We start from the raw sequence: 12317 nt of genomic DNA, 5'->3' as shown, positions 1-12317 counted from the left end.
TTTGTACACAAGGAAGAAGGAACCATAGGCCAGGATTCTGCAAACTGTTCCCTCCAAGAAAAAAACAGAAAAATTATAACAGAGCCAAATTCAAGATCCGTACATTTTGAGATGCCTGAACACACTGCGTTAGAAAGACTGGAGATCATTGGCAGTAGAAAATACAGACGGAGGGAGACGGTTCCAGAGTTGACCTATTGCATTCATGAAGGACTGGGGGTAACAGTTAACTCTGGCATTAGAGAGTTGGAGAGAAAGGGGTGAGAGTTTGTTGTTGGACAGGTGCTCCTTGTCCGCCGTATTGGAGGGATGCAAGCAGACAGTTGAGAGGAGCAGTGACCATGAAAGTAGCGATAGAAAAGAGATAAGATGCAAAAGTGCGGTGAAGAGACAGAGGTTTAAGGAAGCCAGTAAGAGGAGGAGAGTTAATGAGACGAAAAGCCATTGACTCCATCTTGTTGAAAACAGCTGTATGTGGGGAGCCTCTCCACACACGAAAGTTGCACTTTACACATGGCACAAAGAACTGCTGTAAAAAATCGTTAACTGTGCAAGAGTAGAGAAGTGGCCGAGTCGAATCTATTGCATGCAGATTTTACGAGAGGTAATATGATCTTTGCATGATGAATCCTGAGACAATGAAACCTCAAGTACAAGTATATTCAAAGGTGAAGCAGGATTGAGCTGGATATTGTTAAAAATTAGAAGATTTTCCTTTAATACATTTTGGTTGGTTGAAAGATGCAAGAACTGAGTTTCTTATAATTTAAAAACATTATTTTTTCTACCCCAATTAGAGACATGAGCCAAGTCAGACATTACAGAAAGTGTGCCATAACCTCATCCCTTGTTTGTTGAAGTAACTGCTGGGAGAAACGAATGGAAAGGTGAAGGGTGAGTGGAATGGGTTAGATGTACAGCTTAGAAGGTCACTGATGAATAGAAGGAAGAGAGTTGCAGATTTTACGATAAGTTTTGGAGAACTGTGGCTGTCTACAACAGCAGCTTTAGAACGACCAGAAAGAAGCTAGAGTTGAAGGCACAGATAGATGAACAAAACCTTTAAGAGGGCAGTTTGCATATTAAAGATTTATGCCAGACTCGATCGAAAATCTTTGAGATGTCAAGTGCAATGGCAAAGCTTTGGCGAAAGTCCAGAAAGGAGGATGACCAGGAGTCTGGAAGGAAGGTGAGAAGATCGCCAGCGGAGCATCCCTGGCAGAACCCATACTGGCGAGTGGAAGGAAGGTTATGAGAGAAGAGGTGCTTTATATTTTTTTTTGGTTAAGAACAGATTTAGAAACTTTAGAAACAGAATGTTAAAGGAATTTGAATATTAATAGAGGGCTGGGAATGGTTACCTTTCTTTGAGACCGGGTAAGTGAGAACAACCTTCCAGCGAGAAGGAAAGGTACAAGTTGACAAACGATGGAGAAACAAATGCACAGTTCTTGAGGACAACTGGGTGGACCCTATCAGGTCCATATGCCATGTTAGTATTGAGGCCAGTGAGGGCAGAATATACATCAGTTGGCGATATTTTAATGTCAGTCATGAGGAAGTCAGAGGGGGAGGGGAGTGATGCTGGAAGAGGACTGGATTGGTCTAAGGTGGAATTTGAGGAGAGAGTCTGAGAAACAATTCTGCTTTTTCAATAGAAGAGACAGTCACAGTGTCATCAGAGTGGAAAAGAGGAATGGGAAGGATGATGAAGTTGTTAGAGAGGCTTTTGGTAAGGCACCAAAAAGAGTGGGAGGAATTTGAGTACACCGCTTCCCGTCCGATCAGCGAAGTTAAGCAACATTGGGTCTGGTTAGTACTTGGATGGGTGACCGCCTGGGAACACCAGATGCTGTTGGCATCCCTACGTGTCAAGTGGGGTTGGTGGAGGATTAGTGCCCCTCCCCGTAAAACAATTAACTCTAAGCCCTTGGCCACCCCGTCTGGGATACATGGCGTCTGGCAATGAATGAATGAATGAGTTTAGATAATTTAGTATGAATGAAGTTATCCTTAGTACAGCGAAAAACGGACTTAGGACTGTTCCAGGCAGAGAGATGAGATTTAGGGGAGGGTTGGTTCCGGTACCTATTGCAGGCCTTCTCATTGTTTTGTATACCATTAGAACAAGCATGATTAAACCAGTTTTTTTTTTTACTAGTTACAGGACAAGAGAATGCAATGTATGTTTCAATGCCCGAGTAAATAACCTCTGTAATGCACAAGGCACACTCAGGTGGCTCCTGGCCATGGAAGCATTAATCATCCCAGGGAAAATCAAGGAAGTCCTGCCTAAGGGCCTCCCAATCAGCTGCTCCAAACTAAACAACCGAAGCTTCTTCGGAGGGTCCACAGGCTTTAAGGGAGAGATAGGACGTGATAAGGTTGTGATCCGAGGAGCCCAATATAGAGAAAAGATTAACAGCATAAGCAGAAGGATTAGTTGTAAGGATGAGGTCAACTATGTTGCAACTTTCTCAAAGGTAGTCAGGGTTATGGGTAGGGCTTCTATACAAACTGCTGTAGGTCATTTTGGATAGAAAAGATGTAGGCTTGTTCACCAGGAGGATCAGTGAAAAGAGAAGAAATCCAAAGTTGCTGGTGAACATTGAAGTTACCCACAAAGGAGATGTCAGAGAATGGTGAAACAGACTACGATGTTTTCCATATTAGATGTAAGATAGTCAATGATTTTTTCACTGTTTGTAGAAATACGTGAGAAGTACACAGCAGAGAATGAAGGAAAATGTCAGAAAATGACAGTATAACTAAAGCCAGAGAGTAAAGAATAAAGAAAATTCAAGTTCAAGAACACGAAAGCAGATATGTTGTTTTATACTGTTACGGAACAGAGAGATAATGAACACTTCAAGTGAGAATACTAAAATCACTACTGTCCCGCAAAGTTCCAGGTTCAAAACAAAAGAGATAAAATTACAAGTTAAAGTTTAATGCTCAAACTAACAACTAAACATTCAGGACTCATAAGGATGATGTAATGGCAAAACAGGTTACATATATAGCCTCTATTAACATGAATTTAGCAAGAGCAAATTTATCTAAGTCAGCCCTGATAAATGAGAAAACCGGATAATGCTCAGTTAAAGCAAGATATATTATTACAGATACAAAATATTATTAATAATTGCTGACATTAAAACTCTACACAAATCACAAAAACCTTACCAGGCCTACGAATCAACACCTCAGGCTATACAGTACAAGAAAAATGGTAACAACACTTGTACTCTACTTATACAGCAGCTAGATGGTTGGAGACTTCCTGAGCACTCACAAAAATAATAAAACACTAAACAGGGGAGGACAGAGATGTGAACAAAATAAAGAGTAGATCTAAGTGGCAATTAATGTAGAGACTGAGCTCATTATATAGGGGCCGGCAGAGCTTGATACAACTTGTAAGAAGGACGCGCAAATGAAGCCATAGGAGAAGGAGTTGACAATCCTGCTCTGAACAACAGAAAGAACGACTTACTCTACTATAAGGGGAGAAGGGGGGAGTGAGGTAGAACACGCAAGCCTGGTCACTATGGAAGCCACGAGGCGAATCGTGATCAAACATGCAGCATACTGTACGTTGGAATTATACAAAGGATGATGAAATCATAGGCTATGTAACACCTCACCACAAAGAAAAAGAAATTTACAAAGGAAATTTCTTATTACTCTAAAACAATCTGTCTAAAGTCTAGATAAGCAATCTGCAATAACATTTTCTTTCCCCTTGACATGTTGTATGTCTAATGAATACTCCTGAAGAAGTAGACTCCATCTTGTCAGTCTCTGATTTTTATCTTTAAACTTACTAAGGAATTTCAGTGGATTATGATCGGTATAAATGACTATGGGGTCAAAACCAGAACACATATAAAATGAAAAATGCTGTAAACCCAAAATCAAGGCCAAAAGCTCTTTCTCAATAGTGGAGTAGTTCTTTTGCGGTGGAGTGAACTTCTTACTGTAATAAGATACAGGGTTTTCAATACCCTGATCATCCTCTTGCAGCAAAACAGCCCCAGCTCCTGTATCACTTGCGTCAACAGCCATCTTAAAAGGCTTAGCAAAATTTGGAGTAGCGAGCACTGACTGACTTAATAGGATTGCTTTAAGTTTACTGAAAGAGGATTCACAGTTATCGGTCCAGACAAATTTAACTCCCTTTTTCAGTAGGTCTGTAAGCGGTGATACAAAAATTGAAAAGTTAAGAACAAATCTCCTGTAATAACCTACCATTCCCAAAAGTCTTTGTAGCTCTTTCCTACTTTTAGGTCTGGGAAGATCACTTATAACCTGAACTTTAGCTCATGGTGGTGCAACGTGTTCATTACCAATTACGCACCCAAGATACTGAACTTAAGCTTGACCAAACTCACACTTTGATAAATTAGCTACAAGATTAGCCTGAACCAAACGCTCAAGAATATTACTGACATGGCATAGGTGATATTTCCAGTTGTCACTGAAGATTAATACATCATCAATATAAACAACACACCCTGCCAAACCCTCTGTTACAACATTCATGAGCTTCTGAAAAGTGGCTGGTGCATTCTTCATACCATATGGCATTACAGAACATGCAAAAGTCTTTCCTAGTGTTACAAAACATGAGATCTCCTTAGCACGTTCAGTCATGGGTACTTGCCAGTATCCCTTTAAAAAATCAAACATGAACCTAGCCTTTCCGATCTTGTCTATGCAATCTTCCACGCGCGGGAGAGAGTAAGTGTCTGTTTTGGTTATCTGATTAACGCGTCTGTAGTCGATGCAAAGCCGCTGTGACCCACCTGGATTAGGGACTAGAGTGACAGGAGAGCTCCAATCGCTCTGACAGGGCTCAATCATCTTGTAGTCCAACAGGTAGCCAAGCTCCTTCTGGATGAGAAGAATTTTCACTGGGTTCACACAGTAAGGAGGCAGTTTAATTGGCTTTGCGTCTCCAACATCGACATCATGCATCAACACAGTGGTTCTTCCTGGAGTGGCACGAAACACTTGCGTGTACTCCTGCAGTAATGCCGAAAACTCCTGCCTTTCCCCGGGAGCTAGATGAGAAAGCTTAGTCTGGAGATCATTCATGATATCAGGATTTCCCGAAACTATCACTCAGGCTCATACTGCATGGGAGAACTTCACTTGCAGACTCGGGTGGAAGAGCTACAGTGCAGACTGGGTTATTTTCGTCCCGCCTTTGATATAACTTTAGCATGTTGATGTGACAAAGTTGCTTGTTCTTTCTACGATCTGGTGTGGCGCTGACATAGTTGACGTCACTGAGTTTCTTCTCCACGAAATAAGGACCACTAAACTTGGCTTGAAGAGGTTGCCCATGCACCGTAGCAGAATCAAAACCTGATCTGGCTGAAAGTGGCGTAACCTGGACTTCTTATCATACCAAGTCTTCGTCTTCTCCTGAGCAGCTGCTAAATTCTCTCTCGCCAGCTGTAAAGCAGTGGACAACCGTTCTTTGAACTTCATCACATACTCCAGCAGGTTGACGTCATCTTCCTCTGACAGCTAGCATTCCTTGAGTAGCTTAAGGGGTCCTCTTACTTCATGGCCAAACAGTAGTTCAAAGGGTGAGAAGCCCAGTGATTCATTTGGACATTCTCTTGCGGCAAATACAACGAATGGAAGACTTTTATCCCAATCTTTCTGATGTTCCAAACAGTATTTCCTGAGCATCGATTTGAGTGTTTGATGATTTCTCTCCAACGCTCCTTGGGTCTGGGGATGGTAAGCTGAAGACGTGATCTGGGTGATGCCCAACTCTTTCAGAGACTGCTTGAAAACATTTGACATGAAATTACTACCCCGGTCTGATTGTACCTCCTTGGGCAGGCCAAACTTGGTGAAGAACCCCAGCATTTCCTTAACCACGTTCTTTGCTGAGATATTTCTAAGTGGAATGGCTTCAGGATAACGAGTAGCCATGTCAATCAGGGTCAACATAAGAAAATCCTGAATAAGTCTTAGGAAGAGGGCCCAAAATATCCACCAACACACGGGTGAAAGGCACCTCAAAAGGAGGAATGGGAACTAGAGGTGCAACCTTTTCGGTCTGATTACACTTCCCCACAACTTGACAGGTGTGACAAGATTTACAATACCAGGAAACATCACTGAAGATACCTGGCCAGTAGATGTGTTTCAAAATGCGTGCCACAGTCTTCCTCACTCCAAGGTGTCCTGCCAAACTGGAATCATGAGCCACTCTAATGATATCCTGCCTACAAAATCGAGGGTGACAACTTGATGTACAACCTCCCATTCACAGTCGGCTGATGCTGTTGGGGGTCTCCACTTTCTCATAAGTACTCCTGACTTTATATAATAACAAGTAAAAGCACCAGGTGACTTCACTGCAAGCAGAGTTAGCTAGACCTTTCAACTCAGGGTCAGTAACCTGCAACTCAACCATCTCTTGACGAGACAAATTGTCAACACTACGGGTACTGCCTCGTCTGGTGAGTGGTCCAAATTAGCAAGAAAAGTGTCAGCTAGGATAACATCATCATTATCCTCTAAGTCACCAGTAACTTTAGACTTAGCCCTAGTGACAGCACATGCAGAGAACACCTCAGGAATATCACAATCCTGGGTCGCAGTCACTGGTTTACTAGGGAACTGAGGAGCTGGACAAACTTGACTTCCACCAATATCATTTCCAAGAAAGTTACACCTGACATTGGGAGTGTCTCAACCAACCCAACAATAACGAAACCATTAACAAAACCAGACTCTAAATTCACTCTGCACAGAGGGACAGAGAAGTAATTATTCCCTACACCTTGTAAGATTACAGTTTCATCAGAGGAATTAACATTAGAGCCTAGAACACTGGTCACCATAAGGGATTGGCAAGCACCTGTATAACGATATATTTTAACTGATTTCCTGTCATTATTGTCCAGAGGATTGACAAAGCCATCAGACAGGAAATTAGCACATGAACTCTTGAGAGTGTCACCCACGTTACTGCTCAAAAGAGGAGCTTCATCATGAGAATTTAATTTACCCCTCAAAACAGGTTCAGTTAACTCAGTTAAAAAATTCTGGGAACTCTCAAGGGTGGACACTAGACCAAATGACTGAATATTTAAAAACTCCTTTTTGTTCACATCACGCTGTCTCCTGAAACATTTCTCCGTAGTATGACCAAGCTTACTACAATAAGTACATTTACTTTTCTGAAATCTGGAGGTGGAGCAGGTATTTACTTCCAGAGAAACATCATCTTTATTCTCTTTCCTGTTTCCTATACTCTGAGTAGAGGCAACCTACTTACTCTCAGCTTTCCTTTTTTCTTTAGAATATCTCTTGAGTGAGAACATATTCATAAGCTAAAACTGCAGCATCAGACAAATTATCTATTCTTTTCTCATAAAGATATAGGCTTACATCTTTATTAATACACCTTTTGAAGTCCTCCAGCAAAATCATCTGCTTAAATTTATCAAAATCAGAATTTACATTCTTAGAATTTAACCACTGCCCTAACAGATCTTCTTTGATTTTTGCATACTCAACATGGGATTGCTTATCTTTCTTATAAGTTGTCTTAAATTTTACTCTATAGGCTTCAGGAACAAGCTCATAGGCCTTAAGAATCAAGCTCTTAACAACATCATAATTATCAGATTGAACCTGAGGCAAAGATGCATAAGTTACTTGAGCTTTACCGGTGAGAACACTCTGTAGGAGTACTAGCCTGAATCCTAGCAAGTTCAATTTGTGCCTGAGCCTGTGCCTGTGCCTCCTGAATACGAGCCAGAGACTCAGCCTCCTTAGCATTTGCCTGAAACTCAGCCTCCTTAGCACGAGCCTGAAACTCAGCCTCCTTAGCACGAGCCTAAAACTTGATCTCCTTACCACGAGCCTCCTGCAGGGCTAGCTGTAACTTAGCTATTTCAATCTGCGTTTGCCCATCTGGAGGAATTACATTAGACATGCTTTTATTAATCATGTCAACAATTTGATCTTTAGAATGATGAGAGCGAACAGCAATTCCCAATTGTTGAGCAATAAGCTTAAGTTCTTTTCTTTGTTCTGTTTTCTACATCACACACTGTTTGCACATTTGACAAAAATCTTTGGCTTCAACAAGAGTAGTAATAGTAGACTTCATGAATAAATCACAGTCATAAAATATCAAGCAATATCCTTAAGATAATATCCTGAATATATGGCGAGGTCGCCAAATTTATGTTACGGAACAGAGAGAGATAATGAACACTTCAAGTGAGAATACTAAAATCACTACTGTCCCGCAAAGTTCCAGGTTCAAAACAAAAGACAGGTAAAATTACATGTTAAAGTTTAATGCTCAAACTAACAACTAAACATTCTGGACTCATGAGGATAATGTAATGGCAAAAAACAGGTTAAATATATGGTTAACTGCAATAGCCTATTAACATGGATATAGCAAGAGCAAATTTATCTGTCAGCCCTGATAAATGAGAAAACCGAATAATGCTCAGTTAAAATAAGATATAATATTATTACAGATACAAAATACTACTAATACTGCCTGACATTAAAAACTCTACATGAATCACAAAAACCTTACCAGGCCTACGAATCAACGCCATACAGTACAAGAAAAATGGTAACAACACTTATACTCAAATTATACAGCAGCTAGATGGCTGAAGACTTCCTGAGCACTCACAAAAATAATAATACACTATACAGGGAAGGACAGAGATGTGAAAAAAAGGAGTAGCTCTAAGTGGCCACTAATGCAGGGACTGGGCTCATTATATTGGGGGCAGGCAGAGCTTGATTCAACTTGCAAGAAGGACTCGGAAATGAAGGCACAGGGGAGGAATAGTTGACACTCCTGCTCTGAACAACAGAAAGAACGATTTACTCTACTATAAGGGAGAGAAGGGGGAAGTGAGGTAGAACACGCAAGCCTGGTCACTATGGAAGCCACGTGGCGAATCGTGATCAAACATGCAGCATCCTGTACATTAGAATTATACAAAGGATGAAATCATAGGCTATGTAACAATATATATATATATATATATATATATATATATATATATATATATATATATATATATATATAAAAAAAGCAATAACATACTGAGCTGTGATTTTATCGGTGAATGGAAGTTAAGTGGATCTGTCAATTATTCTGTGTGCAGTCCACTTGCATTCACTGTGCACTTTCCTTACAAATCATGTATTGTGTAACAGTTCAAACACGTAATGTCTAGCATGTGCAAGTAATAATTTCTACCTTAACTTCAATGCCAAATTCTCGTTTCTTGACTATTTTAGTCCTCTACATAACATTCTGTAATTAATGAACTTAATTTAATGATAAAAAAAAAAATCATAAATGACAGAATGCTTATGTTAGTTGAACACCCTCGATAAACACTAATCTTTCCTACCATTATCGCACCAGTTTCACTCCCACCAGTCTGCGCCTCTGTTAAAGGCGTGAGAGACGTCTAGTTTTTGGATGATGTTGGTTAGGAGGTGTAACCAGTCCTTTCTTGGGTGCGAGTTGGGTGGTCTTGCTAAGGTCCGGGAGAGACAGCTCAAGATTGGCAGTGATGGTCTGTGCTGGCAGAGCTGTGCAGCTGTTGATGATGATAGACTCCAGGTCCTGTGGTGGAGAGATGGAAAGGCACTTTCCACCCTGAGGGTTTCGAGCTGTGCCCACAGTGAGGCTCCCACGATGACGCGTAGTGCTCTGCTTTCGACAGTCTCAAGCGCATAAACTTGTGCACTGGAGAGCCCTACAAGGCAGATAGCACTATAGTCAACAAGGGAGTGGATGGCGTGGATATACAAGGTCCGGAAGACACGAATCCAAGCTCCCAGACTGTGGCTGGACAGCGCTTTGAATGCATTGATCCTGGAGGTATTTCTCTCCAATGGATATCGAATGTGGGTGGCAAAGGACAGGTTTCTGTAGAACCACACTCCCAAGTATTGATGACAGTGAATGAGGTTCAACTGATGTCCCCCGAGAAGGAGAGGATGTTCAGGGGGGCGCATGCCAAAGTGCATGTACTTAGTCTTCTCAAGGTTGATCTTAAGACCAAGTTCACAGCATCTATCTTGGAGGCGGGTTAGGGTGGCCATGTCTTGGTTGTGAGTCGTTCTGTGGGAGAGAACTAGCACCAGGTCACCTGCATAACAGAGCAGCGTTATACTACATTCGAAGTCTACCTACAGCAGGCTTTCCATTAAAGAGTTGAACTGGAGTGGACTGAATTCACATCCGTGAGGAACGCCATTAGTGTGAGGGTAGAAAGGGAAGAGCTGACCCTGAAAGCTGACACATGCAGCTTGCTCAGTGAAAAAGTCATTGATCCAGGAGAGGAGTCTGCCACAAACTCCTTTCTCGGCAAGAGCGGCAAGTATGACTTCAGGGTTAGCTAACTCAAAGGCTTTCTCCAAACGAGAAAAACAGCAGTGCCTCTGCCATTTCTCAGCTCACCCAGAAATGAGGCAAGGCACTGTGAGGCACTCCTTCCCTGAAGGAGCCTTGAGTGCAGAGCCTAGCTTCCAGGCAAGGCAAGGGTGGGCTAGCCTCTCAGCCGTTTTGGCGATACAGCTGAGAAGTGAGATAGGTCTCATAGTGGAAAGGTCTTTTAGTTTTGGTATGAGGTGGATAACTGCCATCTTTCAAGATTTTGGAAGCCTTCCTTCTTCCCATGTTCGGTTGTATAAATCGAGTAGGGCATTTTCCCCCGGGGCCCTGACCTTGCAAGAAGAAAGTAGGTCAGTGTTTCTTAAACTATGAGTCGCGACCTTAAGGTGGGTTGTGAGAGCACTTTTGATGGGTCACAGGGACATAGAATAGGCCTAATACTTTCAATGTTTTATATTTACTTAACTGAAATTATAAATATCCTTACTACACTCTAAGCATATTCATAATAACTAAGATAGGCTATATACCGGTTACTCTCTCTCTCTCTCTCTCTCTCTCTCTCTCTCTCTCTCTCTCTCTCTCTCTCTCTCTCTCTTTAACATGTGGGTTGCGAAGTCTTGAGATATTCCAAAAAGGGTTACAAACTAAAAAGTTTAAGAACCGCTGGAGTAGGTGATGCTATCCGAACCAGGTGTGGTGTTCCCTTTGCTGAGAAGAGCTCGATCAAGTACCAGCAACGTGAAAGGATGGTCAGTGTCACTGGGGTGGAAGCAGGCGGCCTTGATGGATGCCCTTCTGGGCTCCGTCAAGCGCGCCTGCACGTCCCAGATAATCTGGGGAAGGTTAGTGGGCAATGTTCGCTCGACAAAGAGGACAGCGAGGCGGTTCGCCTCTCCTACAGGGTCGTAGTAGAGGGGGGGTTAGGCGGCTTGATGTTGGAAATGTCTGATCCTTGTCCACACCTCCTTCAGCGAGGGGTGTGAATCGAGGGACCTGCACCGTCTTATCCAAGCCATGTCATTTTGATGTCACTTCTTATGAGGTGTGGCACATTACCACAGCAAAGTATTGCCAGGTGATGTCCTGTGAGCCTTGCGAGCTGAGTTGAGGTGGTGGTTGAGCTCGCAGACTATCTTGTCATGGAACCAGTGGTCGTGTGGTTTTTGACAAGAAAGCGCAGATGCTTGGACAGAAGAACAGTTTCTGTGGCAATGCACCTGAGAACATGTGCGACGTTCTCGGTGATGTCATCGAGGGAGAGGGGGCATGTATCCATCGAGCTGGGCCTTGATTGTCTCGGCATATTCAGGCCAGCGAGCTCTACAAAGGTCCCTTCCAGGTGGGGGCAGGTGGCAGGGGTGAGGGCGTCACAAGCAGCAGTTCAGTCACTAGGCCAGAGTGGTCGCTAGTGAGGAACGGGTGCAGAGACCAAGTAGAGACGCAGACGAGAGATGAGGAGACAAATGTGAGGTCCAGTCTCCAATTCCGAATATGCATCGGTTCGGAGGGATCGTTTAACTGAGACACGCCCAGAATTTCCTCCAGGACGTCGGTGAGGTGTCTCCCAGCTTCACTGGCTGGGAGGGGCGTGGAGAGGATGGGATGGCTCATTTTCAAATTCCCTCCTATGTACCTGGGTTCAGTGCCAGCAAGGGCAAAAATCACCCCAAGATCCAGGGTGCCCTCATGGCTTCTGTACATGTTACAGACATGCAGGGAGGAGGTGCCAAGTTGCAGGGTAACACCCTGCACCTTGACACCCTCCCCACAGAAAATGGGTGCATGAAGGACAGCGTGAGGGATGTGGCTCTTCACAAGAATGACACAACCCCGAGTGGCACCCGGGATCTGGGGGAGAAAGTGGCCTTTGAAGCCTCTGAGTCTTAGGGTA

The 12317-nt window shown here is 42.9% G+C and overlaps 1 pseudogene; it reads left to right on the top strand.

Annotated features, from left to right (window-relative positions):
- The first annotated feature begins 1742 nt into the window (after positions 1-1742).
- LOC145418369 (5S ribosomal RNA) lies at positions 1743-1861 on the top strand (annotated as a pseudogene).
- Positions 1862-12317: the final 10456 nt, after the last annotated feature.

The sequence above is a fragment of the Coenobita brevimanus genome, chromosome 113, assembly GCF_032717465.1.
Source record: "Coenobita brevimanus isolate Jiangsu-jjx chromosome 113, ASM3271746v2, whole genome shotgun sequence".
Lineage (NCBI taxonomy): Eukaryota > Metazoa > Arthropoda > Malacostraca > Decapoda > Coenobitidae > Coenobita > Coenobita brevimanus.
The sequence above is the reverse complement of the archived record's forward strand: the minus strand, read 5'-3'. Positions and strand labels throughout refer to the sequence as shown.